The 21,981-nt window shown below is 37.0% G+C and overlaps 1 protein-coding gene across 1 annotated transcript in view; it reads left to right on the forward strand.

Annotated features, from left to right (window-relative positions):
• The window catches only part of LOC587637 (anaphase-promoting complex subunit 5), a 43,486-nt gene that overhangs the window by 18,924 nt on the left and 2,581 nt on the right, over nt 1-21,981 (forward strand). The gene's annotated exons all lie outside the window — the stretch shown is intronic.

The following is a 21,981-nucleotide window of genomic DNA, read 5'->3' on the forward strand; positions in this document are numbered from 1 at the left end:
AAGCCTTTGTCTGATGTGCATGTCCTTAATATCAAAGGCAGTTAATCTATAGTTGTCTCTCTTCACTCAGGTTTTAAATGGATACCTGGCATGGTTTATTTCTTGCAATGCACTGTGCACTGTTAATGGCTGTGAGGAAGAAAATACTTTACAAATTTCAGGGGCTACTTTTCAAGCTTGCTTGCATGAAAATAACACTCTTTAATTTGTTTTGCAATGAACTCTATGCAAATTTTTTTGGGCTCTTTTATTTCTTTCGGGGGCTCTTTTTGGCATTTCGGGCTGCCAATGATAGGAAAGCTCTGACAGTCTGACATAATTAGAAATAGCTAGATTCTGTATCCATGTGGTTACTGAATTCATGCCAAACTTTCTATGATGAACAAATTTTTTTAGCACTCTTCGGTGTTTGATCTAGAATTATAGAATGTCTTCATTTCATTTATGTCTGTTGTATCCTAACCAACTTCCCAAAGCAAATTAAAAAGAAAAAGAAGAAAAGAAGAGGGAATTGAAGGAACGTAGAAGCGGAAATGATTTTGTTTTCATCCACAAATGAATGCGACATTTGTTGATAAATTGTTATTGAATTAAATTGTAAATTATTTTCAAAGTAAATCAAAAATACGATTGCTGCAGAAAGCCTCATAAAAGTACAATTGCATTTTGTTTAGTGCCCGAGAGATATTTCAGAGTGATCAATCATCTTTTATTATTTTTTTTAAATAATTTTTGTTATGCCTGTTATCCTTAAAGGTTGGATGATTAATAAAAACCACAAAACTGAAAAACGAAAGGGTTTTTTAATTCCATTGGTTGGCTGTGAGTAACTGTTGTGTCATACGGCATGTCCTCATCAGCTCAAGATTGCCAAATAGCCCGCTATTTCTGATTTGGGAAAAATCCAGAAGTTACAAATCGCGTCTTCATCAGCTGAGATTCGACCTCAAAACTCGAAACTCGACCTTGAGAAACTAGCTCGAGATATTTTGCTCAGCGTTGGCGCATAGTGCGAGTCTTCGGGCTGGTGAATTTGACCGGATATATAGCAGGATATTTTGCAAACTATCCCAAGATATCTTGGAAATTTGGAATGATTATCTCAACCAAATATCCCGCTAATTGCAACTTCTGGCTGATGAAGACGCAAATTAACTGGATAATTTGCGATCGGGATAGTTCAATAACAGGATATTTGGCAATTGATCTCGAGCTGATGAAGAGAGGCCTAGTAATGACATAACCTGCTGATCGAGCAGCATGTGGTAGAATGCAGCTTCTGCAGCTAGGCCTGTTTGGGTGGTGCCTGCCAAACGTATGTCAAATGATGATTGAGTGGTCATTTTGTATTTTAAGTGCACTATACATTATATCCTACATGTAGATATGTAGATGTAATGGACTAAGGGCTTGTCATTTGTTACAGAATACAGACCATGCCAATTTGGCCATTTTCACTGTAAAAAACAATTTAATGCATATACCATTTGTGAAGCGCCTTGTTACAAAATATTTCATTCTCCTGGCTATTGATTTGTGTTTCAATAGCAAGCATGCAAATTGCATATATTGTGAGTCGTAACGTATGGCTAGCTGTAATTTATGTGCTACAATGAGTGTATGCAATTCATATTCAGACTATAAGCCAGTTCACGGTTGCAGTCTGAGTATGAGCAGATAAAGGTCATTGCAGAACAAATTTTGACATACACGGAGACGAAATACTGGATACGTGCTCATGAAAGTTATGTAAAATTATGCATTCATGCACATTCAGTGCACTCCATGATACACAGGTGGAAGTATTCTTTGAAAAGGGGAAACAAAGGCTATTTATATACTGTATAGCACCTCCATGGCTGTAGTAGTGATTATTTCAAATGTACAAAGTGGGACCTCTTCATGTTTTGAAGATCTGTGTATATTCGGGGTCATTGCCGTAATGTGCTAACCGTGAACTGGTCTATTGAGAGGCAATTATTTGTAATTTGGAGGAATGAAAAAATGTGTATGAGGCACTTAAAGGCGTACGCATTGCTTTTGGTGACATTATGAAAATTGGCGCATTGAGACCAAAGTAATTCAAAGTCATGAATGCTTCTAACTTACATGTAGATCCTATTGATGGACAATTGCAAGTCATCTGTTCATAAGAGTTATTGTTTTCACTATAATAGGATGCATATATCAATCGACTGGTTTACTATTAAATATATCTAAATTTATGGATGTTTCTTTCCTGGGGACCTAGTGACAAGTTATTCCATAGTAACCTGTCATCAATGAATGACTTATGATTCTTGGAATCCAGTCTGCATACATTACTCATTGATATGTCGGGTAAGCCTGGGACAAGTTTTCAGGTTGTCAAGAACAACCTTTGTTTTAAAAGTATGCATAATATTTAAATATGTTATTAAACTGGTCCATTGATGCTAAATCAGACAAACATCTGGCAAGCTTTTCAGTCGAGAAGCATGCAAAATAGTAAAGTACATGTACTGTATTATCTGTATATAATTGAACTGGTCCTAATGATCATTATCTACTGAGAGCATTACAAGTTGTGGTATACATTGCATGCATTCGTATATGTCTATGTTATAGCCATGCAAAACCATGCAGCTTGGATATCCTGCCAAGCAACGACCTCTCATCCATTCATTGAGCTTTCTAGGAAGCATTATTGATGTATGGATGATGAGTATACAGATGTCTCTTTGTCCTTGAAAGCATTCCTGTGAGGAATGAGTTTCCCAGTCCATTCAGGCATGGCAAAGCTTCTCAATGAATGGGATATGCTCAATAACTGCATAGTGTCATCATAGGATGTGCGCCAGACCATGGACCATACAGAAGTGTTGCCAAAATAATTGTAAGAATTGACCAGTTTGGGGTCAATTAGCATCAAAAAGTATTATAAATTTATATAGATCACACTCTGTTTAGTGTATTCAAAGGAGAACTAGCCCCAATGAATAAGTGTAGCTATTCTAAAAAATGAGATGTATTCCTGCCCTTTTAATTTTATGTACAATATTCTTTCATTCATTTAAAATGCTAAAATATAGCAGTTGAAAAATCTATTTCATGTATGCGAAACCTTCACACCAGAACAGCACCAACTTATTTATGCAATTTGCGTTCTGGCAATAGGCAATTTTTGTAATGTAACCAAATCTAATGCATAAGTCTTTGTGAAGTGCCTCAATACAAATTATTTCATTCACCTGGTAAGAATAATAGTATTTCTATATAGACTGAATCCAAACTGCATACATTAAGTGTTGCTAGGTAGGCACTATGAACATGACTTACAAAGAAAGTGGACAAAATATACAGTTCCTCAGGTAGACAAAGAGCGCGTTTATCTAGGCTTGCCACTAGATATGTACATATCGTACCCCACTATCGAACCCCACTATCATACCCCACTATACGATCGTGATTTGCGGGATGTCGCGTTTATCTACTCTTCACGATTCAAAATAAAGGCCTTGTGTCTGCCCAGCTGTTTTGACCCGGGAAGCAGACAGTTTCTCGGAGGTCAAATTCACACACATGCTTGTACACAACACCTGTGTGGTCCTATTTGTATGTGACGTTCAAAACAGCTTTGCGTTTATCGACCTCTCAGAAACGTGATTCTGGCTGTATGTCACATACAAAACGCACCTTTTTGCGTCTTTTGATATGCCCATATCTAAAGACGTTTGAAAAAGGCTTTGCGTTTATCTACTTCTAAATTTGCCTGAAAGACGTTTGAGAAACCTGATTCTAGCAAAAAATTTCCTAGATAAACGCAACCAAAGAAACATCCCTTCACTGCTATTGTGTAAAAATGTGTAGAACAGGTGAATATGCATGTGACACATTTCTACATAATAGCAGTGAAGGGATGTTCCTTTGTCTACCTGAGGAACTGTATATTTTGTCCGCTTTCTTTGTCAGTCAAGTTCATAGTGAGGTCAAGCCATAATGTTTGTCCCACCTGGCAACAATTAATGTATGCAGTTCCGATTCTGTCTATTGAAATACTATTATTCTTATCAGGTGAATGAAATAATTTGTATTGAGGCACTTCACAAAGACTTATGCATTAAATGTAGTTACATTACATAAATGGCCTATTGGAGTACAAAGGATAATAGCAGGTGAATGAAATGCTTCAACACCACAAACACCTGGGAAGGAAGCATCCATAAATTTGAATATAGTTGATAAACTACTCCGCATAGTACGTCATGCAATCAAGAAAATTGCAATGCCCATGTCTTGCTGAGAAACTTTACTTTATTCTTGCTGTATGCTTTTCAGATATTTTTGGTGGGGAATCTTCTAGATTGATGGGCAAGAATGCAATGAATAAGTTGGTGCTCTTCTGGAATAAAAACAGTTTCCCATAAATGAAATAGATTTGTAGTCAACTGCTATATTTTAGTGTTTTTAAATAAATTAGTTACAATTGTTCCCTTGTTATATATTTTTCACCAAATATAATTTCAATCTTCTCAGTTATGATTTTTCCTCATTGAAAAGTAAAGGTCAATTTGTTATTGATTTTGTTTTTTTTCTTCAAACTACCGGTACTAGTAAAGCTTGGTGCATGATACATACATGTACAACTTCAACTGGTACATTACTTTTCAAGAAAATAGCTGCGCCCATGTCATGCTAAAAGGCATGAAATCATGCCGAGAATATCTTAATCTACATGTCTCTTGTACATTTTCGTAAAGAATATTGTACATAAAATTAAAAGGGCAGGAATACATCTCATATTTCGGAATAGCTACACCTGGGCCTTGGGTTGAGATTCCTTTAACATCCCATTGGATCGAATCCACCCTGTATACAATATATGCTGCTATGTCAGGCAAGCATTGTTCAACAAAAGACCAGTGACTAGCAACATAAACTTTGTAAGAGCTCTTTCTTTGAGAGCCTTGTTGTGATTTAACGCATGTATACACATTTTTGGAGGCTTCGTTTTCAATGAGCAGAATGTAGATTGTATGTACATTAACTGTTGCTACATGTACATTGACAAGCCTCTAGCAAGATTATAGGGTCATATAGTAGCAGTCATTGAAATACCAGTAGCATGCATACATTTGTGAACTGGTCCAGTTCTTTTGTTCTGAATTTTGTTTGTGTAAGATGAATAGACCAGTTCACGGTTAGCACATTACTGCAATGACCCCGAATATCCACAGATCTTAAAAACATGAAGAGGTCCCACTGTGTACATTTTGAAATAATCACTCCTACAGCGATGGAGGTGCTATATAAATAGCCTTTGTTTCCCCTTTTCAAAGAATATTTCCACCTGTGTATCATGGAGTGCACTGAATGTGCATGAATGAATAATGTTACATAACTTTCATGAGCACGTATCCAGTATTTCGTCTCTGTGTATTTCAACATTTGTTCTGCAATGACCTTTATCTGCTCATGCTCAGACTGCAACCGTGAACTGGCTTATTTAGAACATAGTGGCCTAACTGCTGTTTAGTTCACAAGATTATTATTTGCTCATGTGCTCATACACACTTTACAACTCTTTTGCTTATCGCCATGATTACACGACAATGTTTGTTAAATGACGAGAACAATGCTAAAAAAAGAGAGCCCCATGGCTGTATGTCGTGCATTCATGTTAGCAGGTTTCTGTAGATTTGTCCTTCAAATTGCAAGACTCTTGTTTTGTCTTTAATAGTAGTAGGGGGTAAATAAATCACTTGAGTGGCCATTGTACTTGTTGCACAGGACTTCCCAGAATATTGGCCTGTCCTCATCAGCTTGAGATTGCCAAATATCCCGCTATTTCAACTATCCCGATCGAAATTATCCAGTTAGTTGGCGTCTTCATTAGCCTGAAGTTGCAATTAGCGGGATATTTGGTCGGGATAATTATACCAAGATATCTTGGGATAGTTTGCAAAATATCCCGCTATTTGTCCAGTGCCTCCCCATCAGCCCGAAGACTCGCACTATACGCGAACGCTGAACAAAATATCTCGAGCTAATTGCTCAAGGTCGAGTTTCAAGTTTAGAGGTCGAATCTCGAGCTGATGAAGACGCGATTTGTAACTCGGGATTATTTCCCAAATCAGAAATAGTGGGCTATTTGGCAATCTTGAGCTGATGAGGACACGCCTTATGAAGATTAGCACACGCCTTATGAAGATTAGCACACATGTATTTGCTTGTAGTAAATATGTGGTCTGACCACTGTTGACCATTGCGTTTACTCCCCTCATCCTCCCCTTAAAAATGTCAGTATCAACTGCAATCTGCCATTAGATCTGTCAGTGTATTATCATTATGCAATCAAACCTGTCAGAGGTCACAAAAGTGCAGCTGAAAAAAAGTAGCCCCTAGCTGGCATATATTTATTCCTTGTGTACATGAGTAGTGCGTGGACACTAGGATTGTATTTCTTGTCTTTTGACACAGAATTATTAAGTAGTCATACTGTTGTAATACCTGAAAGAAACAGCAGTCATTGGTCATATCAAGTGAAAAAAATTAAATAAAAAATTAAAAATGTGTACATGACACATTTCAAAGATTTCCCCTCCAAGCCTTCCTGATATTCACACAAGAAAGAAACTTTGCTTGAATGGTTATTGAATTATTATTTCGTTTGAAATGATGCTAAAATTTCGAATTGAATTGTACAGATGTAGGACAAATGTGAAAGAGTTCAAGGCCATTTTCTGTAATATGTTACAATATATTATATTGTTTATATGTATAGGTGACATGTCACATGCATGCATAAAATGTTTATATGTGTACATACCTGTACACACAAGTATTTTATATTTTATGTTGTTAGTATAGTACAGACATAAAATATGTTTTATAAGCCATTTGGATGATCAAGATAAGGTGATGATTTAATGGCTCTACTAAAAACATTGCTTTCCAAAGTACAGTACGGGTACCTACATCTGTTATAAAATAGTAAATGGTCATATTTTTTAGATTGCAGTATAAAGGGTGTTGCATGTTGAAAATCTGAAAAACTTGCAAAAAATGTTGTTAGAAAATCGTAACTTAAAACTTTTTTTAAAGTATAGTGGCAAAATATGCATTATTAGTATTAAAAATTAGTCATTTTTCTTTTATCTTTTCAACTTTGAATTTGGCCACTGGCATTGCTTTATCATGCCCTTTGTTATGTACATAATTGAGGGCTTCAATTTTCACTCATAAAGAGAAAACTACAGAGTCTATTGATCTGAAATTTTGCACACACTTTCATAGTCACTCATCTTGCTGCTACAAATAAATTTTGAGATACGTTTGTGACGGCTTGCAAATCCTTGAAAAACTGCACAAAATTTGAGTAAAAAGCAGGTCGGGTCATTCATATTTGGTCATGCTTCATTTGCATACAATCCTGTCATTTACACCATCCCAATATTTTCCAAGTTGACAAGTTTTGCTTGCACTTTAGCTTTGTCACGTCTTATTTGTCATCGGGAGCTGTTACACTGCAAAAATTGGTTTGAAAACTGAAGATTTGTTAATTCTGTCAAAATATTTGCAATAGGTAATTGTACTTCGGAATGCACAATCAGCAATTTTCATTGTTTATAATCAAGTCCAAAAGTTATCCAAATGCCCCAAGGACTATGTAGTGTAAAAAGAACAATAGAAAAACATATGTGTTAGTCCTCGGTAATCTTTATTTATTCTTTCAATTCTTTGCATTGTCTATTTGCAGAGGCAGGTTTACTTACTTGGGTAAAGATGCCCGTGAACGATGGACTTTGCATCTTTGAAGATAAAGTCGGTGAAAGTTTGTTGCTATCATGGATCTAGTAGTTCCATGGGTGATATACATGTAAGGGCTGTGAAATTTCTAACTGCCTGAATAAATAGCATGGGAGGGACACTTGCTGATGTTCTGAACTTCTGATATTTGTTCTAGTAACAATTGCTCCAGGCTTTATTTATCAAAAATATAGGGTTAGGGTAAGGGTTGCAGTTGAGGTTTAGGTAAGATTTAGGTATAGTGTTGGTTCCAGGGTTAAAATTGGGAATTCGGTTAGTGAAATAAATTACTGTGGAGCACGTTTGGTGAAGGAAATTACTGTGGAGCACGTTTGGTGAAGGAAATTACTGCGGAGCAATTGTCACAGAACTAAAGTTGGTACAACCCATTTATTAGCATGGAGTTATGTTTGCTTTAAACTTTAAAGCTACATCAATTAAATCTGGGATATTCCACCTTGGCTGAAAGTTGTTGATGCACCGGTTTCACAACCTTTGCCAAAACCAATGTCAATGACAGTGTCAATGACGCACACGATTGCTAAAGAAAATGTTTTGCTGGTTTTAATTTCCTGTCCATTAATCATCATGGGTGGGGAACACTGGTCTATTGGTGAAGGCTCTTGACTCTTAATTGTAGAAGAGGTCCTGGGTTCAACTCTTGCTCAGTGCAAACATACATCCTTGAACAAAGTGTTTTACCTACATTTGTTCCTCTCGACCCAGGTGTACATATACAGTTAATAACTAAATTATTCACACCACTTGTACATTTGATTTTTTTTTTTCGTTACTCAAGAATGAAAGGTGGACTGGTTGAATTAGGGTCTGTTTTAATTACTATTGGATGTAAGCTTTGATATGTCACATTATCAAGAAATATAAGTTGGGACAATTTATTTTTCACATACTAACTTAATTACAAAACTTGGTATTAAGGGTAAGAATAATCTAGTTGTTAACTGTCTATTAGATGTGATCTGGCACTACTCGGGTAATAATAATGGCAGGGCACCCACCCAGGAAGAGCACTAATTAGTACTGATGAGGCTTCCCTGGGTAAATATAACCGTGTTATTATTACAGGTTACAGGTGTTACTATATTGGGTCAGTTGTGAAATGAGATGGAACTCTCTCATGCCCACATCATTAATTCAAATTTCCTTCCTTTTTCCACCAAGATATTTTCTTGTACACACCTTCTTGTTAAACTAGTAATTGAGAGTTCATTTCTTGCTTTATGGATTAAATATCGTTGGCATGTCCCTTGGTAGTTGTTTTACTTTAATGCAAGGGCCTCGGAAAGAGCAGTATCGATACCGGTACTGGTGACAATACCCTGGATAATTTGAAACCATGTTATTACTTTCAAACAAGATTAAAACATATCATGCATACAATGACCTTTTTTCTTTTGTTTTTATCATCAAAGTATTTTCTTGTTAAATAAATTAGGAAGAGTTCATTTCTTGTTTTAGGGGTTATATCAGCTTCACTTTGGTAATTGTTTTTATTTTGTTTCCCGCAACACAAGTTGATTGTGTAAGGTATATAGAAGGGCTAATGTCCGAGTGCATGTGCGTGCGTTAACTAGTCTACTCAAAACGTTTAACTGTTCACTGGGAGTGTACCGGTATTTAAATTGCTAATGTCTGAGTGCATGTGCGTGCGTTAACTAGTCTACTCAAAACGTTTAACTGTTCACTGGGAGTGTACTGGTATTTAAATTGCTATATCTCTTTGTAGAAGTAATATTTGAAGCTTCTATTTTGAATACAGTATAGCTACATGGAACCCCTTACTTCCAAGAACAAAACATGTGTAAGGTGCTTGGTTCAATGCCCTTTTGACTCTTCACGATGGTGTAGTGGGTACCCTACCACGCCTCCTTATAACTCTGGGTGCGTTCAAGCGATTATTTGAAGCTAGAATCACAAACATAAATCAAGCGATTTTTCATCAACGCTGATTCGCGCTCATTTTAAGCACAGCCACTGCTCATCACACGTACTGTGTAGTTTGTCCCAGTAAGTATAGGTCAACTTTGCCACATGCTTTCTGTCTGTGTTTACGGTCGACTGTCAGTCAAACCGGAAACAGCTAGGCCACGATAATGAGGTCATAGAATCATGATTGAGATCTCCCTTCGTTATAGCGAACTTCAGCCTCCTGCAGAATCACGATACAAAACGCATCTTTCTCAGCGCTTCATGTTTGTGTTTTTAAACAGGTTTATTTTTATGAATGACAAAAAATCGCTCGAATGCAACCATGTTTTAAACTAAACATCTTTGAAAACCGTAATTCTAGGGTGAAAAAGTGTCGACTGAACGCACCCTCATTACATTTCCATCAAGGCATGTGGCTAAACATGTGTTTCTCTTCGTGCATGTTTATTTTGTTTCCTAGTGACCTTGTCCCCTGTCAAGGTTATCTTAGATTTGAAGAGTACTCGGAACCTCTGTCCTCACATCAAGGAGTGTCAACCGTTTTCAGGTTGTTGTTGTTGTTTTGTGTTTTTTTTTGGGGGGGGAGGGGGAGGGTCGGAGGTGTAGTCTGTTGGCGCAGGCTCTTATATTACATGTAAATGCAATAGACCTGTTAAAAATGTATTTCAATTTACCGGTATGCATGTTTCTTTTGAGAACCTTTGGTTCCCTACCTTTGCCTTCTCCTGCTATGCACAATATCTATGGATGATATCCGCTTTGCATTCACTAACTGTTGCTATGTTGGACAAGCCTCGGACAAGCTTTTATTCTGTCAGGAGAACTAGATAACAAAAAATTATGAGCTTTTTTGTTTGTTTCTGTAATGTTTAAATCTTCGAAACTTGTTCTTGTTATTTATTTTTGCTTTGTTATCAGCAGATTTATCACTGATCTGTGTCATCTGTCATTAATTGATAACGGTAGGTGTTATGACCGACAAGACTCTGTGCCTTCAGACTATCCTCTGACTATCCTTGCTCTGGCATAGACCTCATAGGACCATGGCTAATAGGACATTAGTATCAAACTGACATTGGCTTCAAGTTTAATGAGTTGTGAGTCCTTCCTAACATGATTATCATCAAAGATGACCTCCCTCTATTATCAGCAGGACAGTGGTAATTGACCTTTGCCAAATCGGAAACAGAAGATGAGTAGCCCAATTAATTCATTATGAAGGGGGGGGGGGGGGGGAACTGCATAAGTTCACCCCTGGATCATTGTCTCAGCCTAGCCTAAAGATTGGGCTCTGGTATAAGTTGCTATGTCAGACATGTCAGACTAAACTAATATTCTAGAATAGACAATGGTATGTAATTTCCCCCAGCTTAGCACATGTCATAATACAATTGCATGCTTCCATACATATTTACAATACATCATCGTTGCCTTTGTCTTCCTGGTGATGCTACAGCATGTCTGACATAGCAACTTGTATGTTGATATTGTATTACGTATTGTAACAGGTGGTTGACTTCAGCAGAGATACACACTGTACATACCACTTTCTCAAGTTAGCTCATTGATGACTGACAGATGATGTCACAAGGGGAATGAGATCTGGAGGTTTTTGGGGGTGGAGCTTAGCAAGTTTGAAAAACAAATATTTCAAAAAATATTAAAAAATCTATGAAGCAAATTCAGAAGTTTACATATCAAAATATGAGATGTATGCAGGACTGCACACCAACAGAAATACACTTGTATTTCGAAGTCATGGGCCATTTGATAACTTAGGAACAGTTTCTTTCATAATGCGAATGCATGATCGAATCTTATCAAGAGTCGACTTTATTTTTCAAATTTAGAATTTAGATTCTAAAGCTGTTCTGTCGAGGCTAGCAACAATTTTTTGATCCAACATGATATCTAACTTGACCCCAAATGATGTGCAGTGGATGGAACCAGCACATGTTGTGAGGTATGACTTAGTGCTGTAGTCAAACGTTTAACCGTCCGGTAGCCGACCGCCGATGGCGGATTCTGTTATCAATTGAACGGTTTCGTTTTCCCATTTTTTTTTTTTTTTTTTTTTTTTTTTTTTAAATAATTTGTTGTTGTTTTTTGTTTAAGTTTCTATTGATGCCCCTCCACCTGGCACTATGCCTGGCAATGACTCCCAGCTCAGTTATCTGTGTGTTGACTCACCACTCCAAAACTAGAACAACACTCCAATTTGTCTGTCATCTTGGTTTGAAAGTAATCTTTGTAATAGATCTCAATATGTAGTTTATAATAATACTTCATCCAACTTTTACACACGGCGTACCACAAGGTTCTATCCTAGGTCCTCTACTGTTTTTAATCTACATTAATGATCTTACACATTCTTCTAAAAACGACTTTGTTACTATTATTTGAGACAAGTTCACAAGCAAAAATCGGTGCCTTCAAATGCACCTCGCAGTTAAATGAAAGTCCTTCCCGCTTTTTCACAGAGTCGGTCCAAAAAAAAAAAAAAAAAAAAAAAGTATTTTTAATTTTTTTTTTTTTTTTAATCGTTTAAATGAAAACCGTCCGGTTTTGACTGGCGTTTAAACGGAATTGGAGATATCCGTGATGTTACAGCACTAGTATGACTGATCCTCAAAAACATGTTGCGGACAAAGATATTTTGTTTGAACATGGATGTGGAGTTAGGCGTGATTGTTATTATGTGATCTGCCACGTGGCATAGCAGAGCGCCTATTGATTTTAACAGTCAGAATCTATCTTTTTCCCCAATTTGCTTTCCCATGATGCTATTGCATGGCTCATGGTGGTTTCCATTAACATTTATGAGGTACCTGCATGCACGCACCACGGGGGTGAAATGTTCTGAAGTATAGCCCCATGCATTGGTAACTTGCCAATAGACTGAAGGAAATTTCTGCAAATCTTTTCTACTGGGTGGAGATTCTTGGAAAAATATCAACATGGTAGGATTATTCCTTGAAATGCACTATCCCTTGATTACGGCTGACGGAGCTAAAGCTAGGGTAATAATTTCCAAAGCTCTTTGGAAGCGCATAGAGATGTTGTATAATGCGATATGCACTATACAAGAACCTAATATTATTATTATTATTAACATGTACTATCTATAAAGACCACCCACGGGAGACAAGAAAGTGGTCTTTATACTAAGGCAGGGGGTCTTTATGTACAGCTAGTTCCTTTAGTATGTGTTTCAATGAGAAACCATTTTCAAGGGAAACAAAAAAGTGGTCTCTGTAGACAGGTAGTCTTTCTATAAAGATGATCGCTTAAGCAGGTTTAAGTTTGTGTGGATAATTTGCCTTGACTGACAGCTACCTTTTTTCCATGTTACATTACCCTGACTCATTTTCCCTCTATTTACCGGTATGATATAAAGATACAAGTGCAAAAACAACAGGAAAACACCTCCAAATCTTGTCATTGGTGTGATTAATGATAGTTTGTTTAACCTCTCAATACATAATGTTTATACATTTTATCATGTGTACTATCTGTAATGTCCTTGAAGAATCAAAGGTCATTTCTAAATCGTACTTCATGTAACACATTACTGTAATGAATCCCCTTGCTAGCCTCCTTGCAGGCATATCACAACTTTGTTTTCTTTCTTCAAAGGCCTTGCTTAATTCATTAGGCAGAGTTTTCAGAATACAGAAGCTCGCTAATTCTGATCTGATAATGATAAGGATGATTATACAAATTATAATCATTCTTGTCTTGTTTACCCAGGTTAGCCTAATCTGTATTAAAGCCCCACTGTCCTACTTGTAGCTACTTGCTCCCTCTTTATAGAAAACTTCCCCAATCGGTGCCTGTTGGTCCCCCATGATCCTCTTTTTTTAATGTTAGTTGAGAGCTGAGTTAATGATAGAGCCACCTGTCAGTGACCTCGCTGTGTGGTCTAATCCCTTCAGGCCCAGTAGTATTGACGGTCTTTTATTCTGTTCTCTTGAAAGGTCCCCTGGCTTTAGCTGAGCTATATACTGATAATGCTCAAGCAATCAAGGAATTTCTTCCTACAGGGTACCCATGTACCTCACCTGGGTGGAGAGTGGCAAACGTACATGAAGATGTCTCACAGAATGATGTCTTGCAAATTAGCTCAAGCTTATTCCTAGTGGGGTTGCAATTAGTGGGCTATTTTAGCTCAAATTATTATTTAAAGCAAACTAGGGCTTGTTCACAAAATAGCCAGTTATTTGGCCACTTCAGCAGGCTTTTTCACCTGTGAAGATGCATTCATACTACAACCATGGGCCTACTGAGAATGCTCTGAAGCCAAGTAAGTCCAGCCCAGGCGCGGATCCACGGGCCCAATTCTATCGGCCCGGCTATGGCAAGCCCATTGTGTAAAACTAGATAAACTCAGTTTATCAGAAAATTTGTGTTTATCAATGATAAACTCAGTTTATCAACTGATAAACTGAGTTTTTCTGATAAACTGAGTTTATCAACTGATAAACTCAGTTTATCAACTGATAAACTCTGTTTATCTGATAAACTCTGTTTATCTGTTGATAAACTGAGTTTATCATTGATACACTGAGTTTTTCTTGATAAATTGAGTTTATCAACTGATAAACTGAGTTTATCAACTGATAAACTGAGTTTTTCTGATAAACTGTGTTTATCTGTTGATAAACTGAGTTTATCTGAGAAAAACAGAGTTTATCTAGTTTTTACACAAAGGGCTTGCCATAGCCGGGCCGGAAGAATTGAGCCCGTGGATCCGCGCCTGGTCCAGCCAAATAAGTCCTTCGAGTAAATGGGAATTGCTGGACTGTGGGTAATGTTAAGTAGACCTTGGAACTGGAACTAATTTCTCAAGAAGTGCAGATCAGTCTACCATCTCATGTTCAAGTCTGTTTGGACGAATAGTAAAGCACCTAATATTGTCTGTTCAGTGCTAGAAGGGCATTAGCTCTGTGAGTTAACACCCTTCTGGCTCAGTCCAAACAGATGAATTAATAGACATTCTACCATGTACTGTTGATATATTTCCATGTGACCAGACTGTTTACACGGCACACTATGGTAAAACCATACATGTGTAGGTGACAGTTACTTGAGTCGATGCCAACAGTTTGTGATCACGGTTTCATCACATGAATGTTTCATGTTTTCCAACGGCTCAAATTGATGTATAAAGCTATTTTAGGAACTTATGATTCACAGATAAGATTCCATCATGATTCCATCATGATTCCATCATGATTTTTCAAAAAAAAAGAAAAAAGAAGAGAATTCTCAAGATGAGGGCAAAATAGGTAACAAATCCCAAATTTACGTCACATATGCACACATTAATAAAAAAGGATGGTCTCAAAATTAAACATAGTTTGCAATTTATATATTGCAAACTGATTGTCAGCCATGTGTCTTATTTAGATTTCAATTCTTTAGCATACTGTAGAATGACGTGTAATCCTTAACCCTTTGCAGGCCATTGGCAACAAACCCGTTCAAGAATTTGCGGTTGAACATGTTGACCAATACGCTGAGTCTGGAAATGAATATCCTCATTTTGAGGTATATTTGTTTGAGATATATGGAGTACTGAAGTGCTGCGAAATTCATATTCGCTCGTCTTCCAGGTTCATGGTTCTAAACAACAGAGCTAGCTAAGCATGAGGTTCACTGTTAAATCATTCATGCAATGGGTTGGAGCAGGGCAAACTCAGTGTTTGTCGCTGCTCACCACACTATTGATTTGCACAAAATTGTTTTGGACCAGCAACCTCACCAACATATGATGAAGTATGGCATCACACTTCAGTACTCTCATTTCATACTGGTACTCAATTTAGCAATGATATAAGCATCATCCAGTTAACAATTTACACTTGAACTTCAATTTATGCAAAGCGATTACATTGGTGGCGCATGAGAGTTTGATCATCACACATGGTATCATTTTCTCATGTAGAAGATTTATATATTTTAATGTTGATGACATATACACAGTCAAACCTGCTTTAGTGACCACCTGTCTACAAAAAAACATTTTTGTTTCCCTTGAAAATGGTTTCTCATTGACACATGTACTAAAGGAACCTGTCTACAAAGACCACCCATCAACAGGTTTGACTGTATTTTCTCTCTCTCTCTCTCTCTCTCTCTCTCTCTTTCTCTTTTTCTCTCATGTCATTGGGGAAAGCATGGTGGAAATTCACAAGGACTGAAAGTCCCTTTCACTTTTGAAAGCTTCAATGGAAATGGTAGATGTTTACGTAGTATTGGTGATGATCCTCAGCCCAGCTGATTCCAGGGACGCTCTGTTCCTGAGGTCAGTTATTTGACCCATGTAGGAGTTCCATGCTTGAACTTGGCCAAACAACGTCTAGTCTCTTCATTCAGACATGTTCATATGTTTTGACATGTCAATTGCACTTACTGTACTACTTTGCTCGACAAGTTAGTCTTTCCATGCAGATAGTTTGACATCCTTTGACGTGCCAATGGCATTTAAGTATCATTCTGAAAGCAAATTAAGCATGCATATATTTAATGTAACACAGGTAATGTGCATAATTGTGTGTAACAATATATTAAACTTTCTTTTTTTTTTCCTAAAAAAGTCCAAAAACAGTCCAAAAACAAAAAACTTACAAGTTATCTTGTAGTTAGGGACCATGGGGACTAAATGAAACTTGAAGTTAACTTGAAGTTAAAAGCCATGACAGCATGATAACAATTAAAGAGCACTTGATGGCTCTTACACCTGTACATGGGCCCATCCATACATGCACATTTCTATTTTTGTACTTTTCTCTTGGTTTTTCTACATATATTTGCTCTCTTTCTTTTTGAAACTATGTAGATGTGTGTACAGTCAAACCTGCTTTAGTGACCACCTGTCTACAAAGGCCACTTTTTGTGTTTCCCTTGGGCGGTCGCTATAGACAGGTTTGACTGTATCTCTCTCTCTCTCTCTCTCTCTCTCTCTCTCTCTCTCTTCTGTTGCTATAACTCATTCTCTTACTCGATCTCTTTCCAGAGGCAAACCATTGCACTATATTGATTTGTTCTGTTTTCTTTTGTCTAATTTATATCTTTCTATTCTCTTTCATTCTTATATTTAGATTGTGTATGCTTATTGGGATATGTCTTCATCCTTGTGTTAAAACTGTTAATATGCCCTTTGAAATTAAATCTGTCATTATGTCTTTTAAAAAATAAGAGAAATAGAAGAAATAGTTACTTTTAATTGAATTGAACTTTTAATTGAATTGAACTTTTAATTGAATTGAACTCTAAACCACATCTTGTTGCTCTAATTTGTCTTATTGTATTTTGTCCTAACAAATATTATCAACTCCTGGGACCCGTTTCACAAAGCCTTTTTCAATGACAAATGACAAAAATCTGTGACAAATCTGCTGATAACCAATCAGAAGCAAGGATTTCAGTAGCTTATAATAAAAACTGTCATTTGTCACTGATGACAAGTTTTGTGAAACACCCCCTGTGCCCTACCTTGAAGCTCTGTTTGAAGTACCATCCAAACAGGAAATATTTGTTATCCCTGATCTTGATTGTCTATCTAGTAGGAACAATGGGAAGTCATATGGGGTGACGTATGAAGGCATGTTTTCAATGTCCACAATGAATGTAATCAGGTTCTCACTGCAGATTTGTTATCGTCTAAAACGTTAGGCTACATATGGATTAACTTAATGGTTGAAACCATTTCTAAGAGCGTTAAGTCTATTAGTCCACTGATGTCTTCTTCATCTTGTGTTCAAACTGCTGCAATATTGTAACAAAATTCACCATGTCGCCATGATTTGAATTTTGTGACAAGATTGAGTTTTGTTGATTCATTTGCTTCATTGATTGAAATAACAAAAATCACCTGCACGGCCCCCCCCCCCCACATTTTAGGTGTTATATTGATAATGAAATTGTGTGGGAGGGGGCATGCAAAACAAAGATTTTTGCCTCCCCTCTCTTTTTAAAACTTTGATAGGTCAGATTAGGTTTTGCTAGAGAGAGGGGCTGTGCCACCCCCCTCCCCCCCCCCCCCCCAGAAAAAAAAAAAAAAAAAATCAAGACTAGAGAATTAAGTTATCGGGAAGTTTGTGACAGTACACGTATGAACACAGCTCATCTGATAATAGCATTGACCACACCATCTTCATATCACATGATCAGTCCATTGTTTCCAGACAATGACAGAAACTTAGGAGTGGACCTAAAAACATTATCTGGTTACTGTCAAATAAACAGGTTCCATTGTTCCAAATGAAATGATATGTTTTTACCTTGTAATTAAATTTTGTATCATAACAGATGTGTAAAGAAAGAAAAATCTTGGATAAAATAGCTTGCTTGTGTACAATAATTAAATTCCCAATTTCTGATTGCAACCCTATTCTACCAACGGTCTGTCTGGCATGAATATTGGAATTTTCTTTACAATCAACAGAAAAATAACCAGTTTTGGTAAGCTTTCTCTTGACATGCTGCAAGCTTTTTCAGACGTATAAGGGGATGTGGTACAGGGGCATATTTTCTCACCAAAGGGGGGGGGGGGAGGATGCAGACGTAGAAATACAAACAAATGAAGTGCTAAAATAATTTATAAAAAATGAATAACTGAAGAACAATTACCAAGGAATTAAGATGGTAAAAGTCTGTTACTCATTAGCTGTAATACTACAACCAAGGATACATAAACTTTCATCATATGGTATATATATAGCATGGCTAGGTGTGAAATGAACAATAACTGTAGTGTATGGTATGCGTGAGAAAAGTATCTGTTCAAATATTTGCCTTTTAGGGAGGAATACATTGATTGAGTAAATAGTTTACATATGGTTAGTCCTGTCAGTGGCAAGTCACTAAGACCAACAGCCTTTTCACACACAGCTAAAATTCTATAAACATGATTAGTATAAACGTGTTTCGAACGTGTTTAAACTAATCACGAGCCTTTCACACACAGAAATTTTGTTGCGATCTTTAATAGTTTCGTGATTAACTACTGCTCGTAAAATGCGCAGTAGTGCCATTGCGCATTGAAGGTCATGTCATATCAATCAAAGCGCATGCTCCATCCAGTTTAAACACGTTTAAACACAAATTTCCTTTCACACACAAAATGTCAAGCTCTCTAGATACGAACTTCGTACCTGCAGCCTGCTTTTAGGGGCGTATGGATCGCGACTTCGTATCTATCCCAACATCGTATAAACGATGTTCACACTGGGAAATTTTGTCCATAAACATGTTTAAAACTGTTGAGTGATTCTAATCATCTCTAGATACGATGAATTTTAGCTGTGTGTGAAAAGGCTGTAAATGACACATCTTTGTACACTATAAACATTTTTGACAAATTTCTGAAAATGAAATACATGTGATTTACAGATGAATTTTTAAAATGCTTTAAATATTTAATTAATAGCTGAAGTATTGAAAACTTTATTACCAGTACACAAACTTTGGTAACTATCCAAGCTACAAATGAGCTCTATGTTTTCTGTTACGGCTGTAAAAATGAGATAGGATCTGCTTAGGAAGAGGCAGAAGAGTGTTAACTCTGTGTTGATTCATATGAGTTATTCCCTTCTGGTTCTCAGTGAATGATATTTTCCTTAGAATCACCTGATCGATTGGGCCAATATTTGGTTACCACCTGATATATTTTCTAATCTCACGTTTGTGATATTATGGTGGAATTAGTATACTGGATCAATCTGCATTGAACTTGGGAATAAAACCTACACACCGTAAACCAGAGGTTGACACTTGGGTCTGTGATGCTCTAGGGCCCCTAAAGTTTAACTCCAGACCCACCCCCCCCCCCCCATCTCCCAAGAAAAAAAGGAAATGTAAAAGAGGGGCCCATGTGTACAGACCTTCAAGTTTCAGTCCAGAAGGGTAATAACGCTGAGGTGTTTAAAGGTACTATGTCCCTTTTGCAGTCAACCTCAAATTCTGTAGAACTTTGCAGGAATTATCAATATGTCATGTATGTCCTATCTGTGAAATTTAAACATTAGCAGTGTCCTTATATTCAAATTATGCAAGGAAACCCGTTTACTTGCTAGACTTCACTGTCGGACACTATTAAGTGACTGACTGGCTTTTTTTTCTTCTTTGGTAATAACATACATGAAAAGAGTTGTAAAGGGTACATGACTGAGCATTTGTCTACATCAATAACCCACCTCTTGTGATGGTCAAGATTAAACTGATTGAATCTTTGCGCAGCTTAAAACGTATGACCATTCGGTACAAGTGTGTGAAAATCAAGACTATTACTTTTGGGCTCTATAGCCCTAAAGTCGATTTGACAACTAATAGTCGTTATTTTCCCACTTGAAGACATTTTCAAGCCCCACCTTTTTTAGGGAAGTTCTAAATTAGTATTATCTTTCAAATGCAGTTGGAATTTAACTTTTTCATTTTTTTGGCCTGCAAATGGGACATAGTACCTTTAAACTCTGTGAGGACGATACATGACTCTTTTGCTTGCATGTGTTTGGATTCTTTGTTTTTTGTAATGTTAATCTTACAATGGTAGTTTGTCATCAATTGAGTGCCAGAGCACCAAGGATTAGTGTGTGGACAATAACAATTGGTAAAGATGAAAGTGCACTCCAATTTGGTCACTTTCTTTTGTACGGTAATCTTACTATGGAACTGTGCCATCTGTTGAGAGCCAGAAGGGCATTAAACCTTTGATGCATTAGAGTCCTTATAGCTTTCAGTTGACAATTTGAAGTAGGTCAGTGGATTAACTTTTGAAAACAAAGCTGAGAGAAACAATAGTGCACTTTTTTAATGATGTTTTTAAAAAGGTATGTAAAGTGAGTCATCTCCTCACTGTGTTATTACGGGTCACAGGATCGAAGGCCTTGTCTTGTATATTACAGTCTTCCGTCTGGGTCATGATCATCTGGGGTCATGATTGAGGAAAGGCAATTGGAGTAGAACGTTCTTGTTTCACACTTGACTAACAGTGGAGCCACAGGTACGAATGAAGCTTTGTACTTTTGATGTTTGCCCTGAAGAAAGTATTTTATTGAGATTAACAGCAATTGTGAGCAAGTACTTTAAAAAAAAACCAATGACTACAAGTGTGGACAAGCCTAATATGGTCTGAAGCCATCTCTGCTTCAGATTTTCTATGTTATTTGTTGTTTAATTGTGAGATTCATAAGGATAAGGGTAGCAATTTGGTTTTAGGTTAAACGTTAAAGGTGAGGATTATGAGTTAGGATATTAGGGTCCATGGAATTATGAGTGCAGGCATTGGTCACAGCAGTTGTATGTTATGCGATCACTTTAAGAAGCCAGATTATTCTCCAACAGAAATAAAGATAGTGTTTGGCCTTGAAAACTTGAATGAACTCAGTGATAAATATGTGTTACCTGACATTCAACACAGTTATTTTTAAAAGAAAATATAATGGTGATTTATTTTGATGTCTTATTATGACAGCACTAAGTAAAGGATTCAAATTTCTAACCCAAATGTATGGGAAAGAAGGGTCCTCATAATTCAAGTCATAGACCTTATTCTATTAGAATGTCCATCACACCAGACACCCTTCCCACCGACCACATCACCATCCAATTAAGTAGTTAACCCCCTACTGGCGACTTACACTATAGGCCTGTCTTTACTATCCAGCTACTGGTATTTGAACTATCCTGATTCGCAAACTATCCTGCTAATTTGCGTCTTCATCAGACCGAAGTAGCAATTAGCAGGATATTTGGTCGAGATTGTCATCCCAAGATATCTTGGGATAGTTTGCAAAATATCCCACTATTTGGCAAAATATCCAGCTATTTGTCCTGTGCGTCTTCACCAGACCGAAGATTCGCAATATGCGCTAACGCAGAGCAAAATATCTGAAGCTAATTTCTCAAGGTCGAGTTTCAATTTGGAGGTCGAATCGTAATTTCGGGACGCGATTTGTAACTTCAGGATTATTTCCCAAATCAGAAATAGCAGGCTATTTGGCAATCTCGAGATGATGAAGATACACCTTATGGCTAGACTTTGCCCTTGTGGCAGATTGTGTTAATCCTTTTAAGAGCCTTTGAATCAACTATTATTGTTGGTGTTTTAAGTAGATTCCAGATCTACTATTAAGAGTGAGATAAAAATCAATTCTTCTTTTCCTAGAATACTACATCTATTCTTAGATGACTTCTTTGGGTGTGAGTGATAAAGGCTGCGTTTATGCTTGATTTTGAAGG

The sequence above is a fragment of the Strongylocentrotus purpuratus genome, unplaced genomic scaffold (genome assembly GCF_000002235.5).
Source record: "Strongylocentrotus purpuratus isolate Spur 01 unplaced genomic scaffold, Spur_5.0 spur5_scaffold_4, whole genome shotgun sequence".
Taxonomy (NCBI): Eukaryota; Metazoa; Echinodermata; class Echinoidea; order Camarodonta; family Strongylocentrotidae; genus Strongylocentrotus; species Strongylocentrotus purpuratus.